Source organism: Mytilus californianus, unplaced genomic scaffold (genome assembly GCF_021869535.1).
Source record: "Mytilus californianus isolate M0D057914Y unplaced genomic scaffold, xbMytCali1.0.p SCAF_6, whole genome shotgun sequence".
Lineage (NCBI taxonomy): Eukaryota > Metazoa > Mollusca > Bivalvia > Mytilida > Mytilidae > Mytilus > Mytilus californianus.
The window spans coordinates 7,997,207-8,004,352 of NW_026262712.1; the positions used below are offsets into that span (position 1 = coordinate 7,997,207).

General features: G+C 33.2%; 1 long non-coding RNA gene across 1 annotated transcript; it reads right to left on the reverse strand.

Moving 5' to 3' along the window:
* Nucleotides 1-264: 264 nt before the first annotated feature.
* Nucleotides 265-6,851, reverse strand: LOC127706916 (uncharacterized). Its single transcript, XR_007984629.1, has 3 exons — nt 6,443-6,851; nt 2,849-2,949; nt 265-967 (listed from the first exon to the last, which is right to left on the reverse strand). It is a non-coding gene; the product is annotated as an uncharacterized LOC127706916 (long non-coding RNA).
* Nucleotides 6,852-7,146: the final 295 nt, after the last annotated feature.

Below are 7,146 nucleotides of genomic sequence, written 5' to 3' on the forward strand. Positions count from 1 at the left end.
AAGTATAGATAATTTTTTTGTTCAAACATTCTGTGGCTGTTACAGAGGTCTTGCTCAGTATTGAAGGCCAACATCAATATGACTAAGTCACTTAACGATGAACAACAACTGCAATTAAAACACTTTTTTATGCTTCTGAACTTTTTGTATACCTTTATTCTGTGTTAACTGTTATGAAATGAAATGAAATTGAAATATAAATCATGATATAATATGATCTTCTTGTTCTCTGGTCATGCTGGTGGACAATATATAATATGACTATTTGTTCTCTGATGAAGAGTTGTTAATTTATTGGCAATCATATGTCATATTCTTAAGTGAATTGTATGCCTACATGTATATGATAGTATATCTCATGTATATCTAGGTAGGATTAATGTTTAAATCAATTACTATTTTTTCCCCGTAATTGCCATAAAAATAACAAAACACTCATATAAGTCTTATAAATGAATATCTCCTTCTTTACCATGTTTACAGTTCAACTGAATATCATATGTCTATTTGTAGATCTCTCACTTGGTCAGATACAAACTTATTGCAGATTTTTCAAATATTTCATGAAAGAAATATAATTTTGTTAAATGAAATCCTTTTTTGAAACTCCAATTGTAAGAAAATTCACAAATCTCCAAAATGTCCGTATTTAGAATTCATTTTAACTGAGATAAAAGCTCTTTAAGATGGTAAACATCAACTTCAGTGATACATGATGATGAAAAAGAAGCTAAATTGTGTAGTTAATTTTCCTCTGTCTCTCAGCATCAAAACACTAAATTCCAATTCATTTGGTCTTGAAACAGTCAATGCTTCTGCTTAGTACTTATATGTACATTATATAGAATTGCTGTCTTTTTTCTACTTTTCATGGACATATTTGGTGGCTTTCTAAACAAATTACAATCAGATCTTCCGTAATGGCAATGATGAGTTATAAGGAACTTTCTACTGCAGGTCATCATCCCTGAAATATGAAAATGCAAATATTATATATATTAAATGAAATATTTAACATGTGAAAAGTAATCAAAAGTTAGTGCAAACATATTTCTTCAAGAAGTTACTGTTAAAATGCTAACAAAATAATTTCCCTGTCCTTATTTAATAATGTCTTCATTCATCATTTGAACAAGGATTTAATTTTCCACACACATTTTAATAAGGTGCACTACATGTACTCTTATAAAACTTTAAAGTTAAATGAGAATAACTGTTATCACAGAGATATGTCTCGCCTTTTTGTAATTTTGATAATGCAAATGTTGAAATTAAAATAGCAATACTTTAACATGTAAGTTATGCAAATATTCAAAGTCGATGAACCATGACTGAAGGTACATGGCTAAACAATCTCCATGGAATGAGATGTGTCAATGCTTATACAACTACATACCAAATACCATTGACTTATTATAAGTCGTTCCCTTTAAACAAACCTCAACACAAACATTAACTTGTAAACTATGTAAAAGTTTCAAAGTCAATGAACCATGATCAGGGGTGGGGCTATATGATCTCCATGGAAACAATACTTGCAAATGCCAATACATTTGCATACCAAATATCATTGACTTAACATTAGCAGTTCATCTTAAACTGATCTAATCACAAACTAATACATGTAAACTAAGCAAAAGTTTCAAAGTAAATAGACCATGACTGAGGGGGCGGAGCCAAATAATCTCCATGGAAATGAGATATGCCAATGTTTATACAACTGCATACCAAATATCATTGACCTACCACTAGTGGTTCCCCATAAATTGACCTAATCACAAACTAATACATGTAAACTATGAAAAGTTTCAAAGTCAATAGACCTTAACTGAGGGGGCACGGCCAAATAATCTCCATGGAAATGAGATGTGCCAATGCTAATACAACTGCATACCAAATATCATTGACCTACCACTTGTGGTTCACCATGAACTAGACCTAATCACAAACTAATACATTGTTGACGCCGCCGCCAGAAACAGCATACCTATGTCTCGCTTTTTGACTCCGTCAAGGCGAGACAAAAACCCAGATGTGCCTATAAGATGTATTATGTAATAAATATTTATTTATGTTAATTTACTTTGTTTTGTATCTCTTTTTCCGACAGGAATACTTCAATATCAATATCAGTAATCCACAGCTAAAAAAAATTTGCTAGCAAGTTCAGTATATTATTGTATTAATATCTGTCATGTCTGTGTAAATAAATTTTATTGCTGGTACAGATACTTCATTAACATTGATTAAATTAAGAAATTATCATGATTATTGGGTACATTTATTTTTGCAATTTTTGAAGAATGGACAAAAATGTGAGATTTATAATTGCGATTTCAGAAAAATCTGCATACTTGTACAGTTATATGTATAGATTTCAGAATGTGAGTTCCTTTTATTGCGATATTCAAGGTTGCCTCATAAAAACATTGCAATAATTTCTGAGTTTACATCATACAATATTCTTACATTGTACATGATGTAAGAACAGAAATTTATTTGGACAAATTATAAAACAGGAAGAAAAGCCAGGATCGCTAACATGTTTAACCCATCCACATTCTGTATGTACAATGTATGTTCCTGTAATTCAGTGGTTGTTGTTTGTTGCTGTGTTACATATTTCTTTTTCATTCATTTTTGTTTACATAAATTAGACCATTAATTTTCTCCTTTGAAATGTTTTACATTTGTGATTTTGGGGCCTTTTATAGCCAAATATGCAGAATGGGCTTTACTCATTGTAGAAGGCCATTCAAAGACCCATAGTTGGTAATGTCTGTGTCATTTGGACTCTTGGGAAGAGTTGTCTTATTGTACAATAGTTAGTCAGGATAAAACAATTTACCTGTCTATAATCATGATAATAATAAAGCTCTCCAAATCAAACCATTACTTTATTTCATCAAAGCTGGAATGGCATACTGTATCTTGTAATTGACAGGGGAGCTAAAAATAATAAGAGAAAGTAATTATTTAATTACATATAGGTACTTTTTTTAAAATAAGGAGCATACACATATGTATAATGTCAAGATTCATATAATTTTTAAAATAAAGAAATAACGTCTGCCACACAACCCTAATTTGATATCAGGATTTCCTCCGTAGATATATAAATGCCTATTTTTTCTTGGATTTCTAGAATTGCTGCATCCTATGCTAAATAAAGAGCTGTGCTAAAAAAAAAGCCACCCCCCAAAAAAAAAAATAATTTAAAACAAACAAGTGAATCTGTGAGCTACTAATATACCCCCATGCCCTTAAAGTAAAAGGTAAACAAAGGCTGTTGAGTGATGAATCTACAAAAGCATCACACGGTATAGCTGACACATATAAACCCTGAAACCAAATTTCAGAAATCCTTGTAATGTTCCTGAGAAAGATGCAAAGAAAAATATTCATGGGACGGGCGGACTGACCCTTCTGTTTACCGGGAATATATCTTCGAGTAATGGTTTTAATTCCTGCCAACAGGGATACAGTTCAGATATTTTATGTAATACTCTATTTTTAGAACGATGATGCATGCAGTGTTTATTCAATTTAAATACTGTTTTACTTATATATATATGTAGGACTCTAAAGTGAGATGGTTTGATACGCTAAAGTGCGATAGTCTGTGCTATTTATTGAACACGCTAAAGTCTGATGCCGCGATACGCTAAAGTGCGTATGTTCGCGAAAGTATTGACGTTTGCAACTTTACTTAAATCGCATTATGACGCCACAAGCCTTTTGTACAAACAAAAATGGAGATGCCCGTAAACGAGAATGTTAGTGCAGATAAAGATTTTTTAATAGACAAGAAACAAATGATCCCAATCCCGAACATTTTTGGTCGGTGCTAGAAGAGTGTGTATGTGGAGGAGTTACTTCCCAAAAAATCATCCACAGTAACAGAATGCAAACCTTTGATCCCGCTGTGTTGGCGGGGACAAACATGATTCTGTCAGTATACTGGAAAAAAATACTTTTCATAAACATAGACTGAAACTGACGTTAGTAAGGGGAAGGTGTATACCATAAAAGAGAGCGAAAATGGCAAAATACACCAAGTGTCAAAGTATTTAATTCGTCCCATGTCATTTACTGGAAAAGCATATAGCTCTTCAACTGTTTCGGTACTTATCATGCTTATACATCCTCGGATTTCAAATGTTTGGCTTTGAGTGTTCCTGATGAAGGTAAATCCAGAAATGCGCTTCGGACACATGAAATTATTAAACGTTTTGTTTTCAAATTTTTACTTGCGTGAAATAAAAGCCACTTTTAAACTTTCTAATTGAATAATTTTGTAAAAACAATTTTTTAAAATATGGTTCGTCATGTCCGTAAAAGAGATGGATACTCGTCGACAAGACAGTAACATAACGACCAGAGGTGTAGTATCATAATATGATTGCCAAAGCGACCAGTCGCTATCCAATGCTAAATGCCATTAATGTAATTAACTATAACGTCATTAATGTAATTAACTATAGGTTACCGTATGGCTAACCCCGCAGATAGTATTCTATAACGACCAAAGAGTATCAAAACGACCAGTGTATAACAATTCAAACGAGAAAGATAACGGACTGATTAATATACAAAATAAACAATAAACAAAAAAACAGATAAGAAGATGTGGTGTAATTGTCAACGAACAAATATCCACCAAAGACCAAATATGGTTGACGTATGCACCTAATAAAGTTATGACCTTCAATGTGGAGCCTTGGCTTACGTCGCATAGAAAGCTATACAGGATCACGAAAGGACTTGTGTAAAACAATTCAAAAGAGAATAACAACGACATGATTCAATTGACCTTCAATGTGGAGCCTTGGCTTACGTCGCATAGAAAGCTATACAGGATCACGAAAGGACTTGTGTAAAACAATTCAAAAGAGAATAACAACGACATGATTTAGAAACAATACAATAAACGAAAAACTAATATGAACACAGCAAAAAACAAAAACAATCACCTGAATCCTATTCCCGTTACACCATTGACTTCAGCGTGTCATCTGATCGCACTTTAGCGTCTGACACCATCGCACTTTAGAGTCCTACATATATATAAAAAGAATATGTCAAAGTGGGCAGTCTTGATGAGCAAACTACATATTAATTAGTATAATATTATTGTGTCATGAAAAGCTTCTTCAATTTTTTGCTGCGGTTCCTTCCTAATAATGACGGTCATAGGAACATTAGGAAGGCGTCCCAGTTAATCATTAACAAAGCCTTTCAAGAAATTATAATAATATTTTGACTATGTATAAAAAATTGTTTAATTTAGCCATCAATTTAAGTACATAAACTTGCAATTGGTTATATATATATTTCTGAATTGGTAACGATTTAAAAAATACTGGTTCACAGATAATAAGATAATTTATTCAAGGTGCACAGGCTTTTTCCAGAGAAAGACGCACTGTCCAGGATATTTCCAAATAATTACCCAGATACTCAGCCTTCTGCAGTCATTTTTAATGGACATAAAGATGTTGTAATCATATTGCTGTCACCTTTTAACTTCCTTAACAGCTTAAGTTGCATCCGATTTCAAAAAATTATTATTTATAGTACATTTAAATTTGAAGTTCTTTTAAATATCACATACATGAACCATAAATATTCAATAGAATTGCAAATCTTTTTTGACAAGCATGAGAAATAAATTGTACGACAGGAAACATGGAAATAAATAAGGGGGAACATGTAGCACGCACATCGAACCAAACACGAGATACATGTATTGAGAGGTCAAACTTCAAAACAGGAAAATAAGTGAAATAAAATATATACACTGGGTAAATAGAAAACATTGGGTCATTGCATAAAATTAACCCTTTACCGCCCTTTTAAATTCAAAGTTGATTAATACAGCACTAAGCAGAAAATAATATAGTATGGACTTCACACTGATTAAATGGTGGGAGAAGAAGTTGGAAAGAGAGGGGGGGGGGAGGTGGGGTAGTCCAAATAATTATGTCTTGCAAGGCTTCCTTTTGAGCAAGTTTGTGTACCCTGTGTTACAAATTAAGAGCTCCATGCTATGAAAGTAGGGGTCATGGCTCCAGCAATGCGGGTGCCGGAGAGAAGTGAACGGTGGAATCCCCCCCTTTTTGGCAGGTACCTGCTAAACGAAATTTAGAAACGAATTTCAGGGTAAATGTTGAGAATGGGCTCTCGGTATAATGGAGGGATCTTGTTTCATTCGATATTCTGTTCATTTATTGACGGGATTCTATAATTTTCAAATTTCAGATATTTGTTGCAGTCTAGTTTCGTTTTGACCACCATGACCACGTGTATATCATGCTTGCCAACACTGAACTCGTTTTTATCTATAAGTATACAGTTTTTTTTTTTATTTCTGAAGCGAATGATTAACAAAACAAGCAACGTATGTTTCATAAATAATACATATTTGGAGGCTCACACTTACTTTTCTGGTTAGATTTTCACATAGAAGTGAAAATAATTTTCGCTGCAAGGTTCTTTCCATTCTGCAAACTACAAACATCTACTTGACGGCGATCGTCTACTGATTGGTTAATCTGCAAAAGGAGGCGGGGTCCACAAGCCGACAATCTCGTCAACAAAAACAGCTATTGCAACTGTTAACCATAATAATTAAAGCACAAACATAAAATATTCGTGTTTCGATAAACAAATTACATCATATGGCTACCCGTTTTTAGTTAACAGGCATGTATGTAATTTGATTTCATAACAGTTTCATCGACAGACGCAGCTTACGGAATCTTCGCCATTAATGAATATATGAATACATAATGAGGTCCTTACGGGGTTATCTGCCCCTGACAAAATCTTATCGAAATTGCCTTAACATCGCTGCGAACTACTACCAAATAACTTATCGTTAATTTTTGTAATAAAACATATGAAAATAGTAAAATTACAAAAATACTGAACTCCGAGGAAAATTCAAAACGGAAAGTCCCTAATCAAATGACATATTCATAAGCTCAAACACATCAAACTAACGGACAACAACTGTCCTATTCCTGACTTAGTACAGGCATTTTCTATAGTAGAAAACGGTGGATTAAACCTGGTTTTATAGCTAGCTAAACCTCTCACTTGTATGACAGTCGCATAAAATTTCATTATATTGACAACGATGTG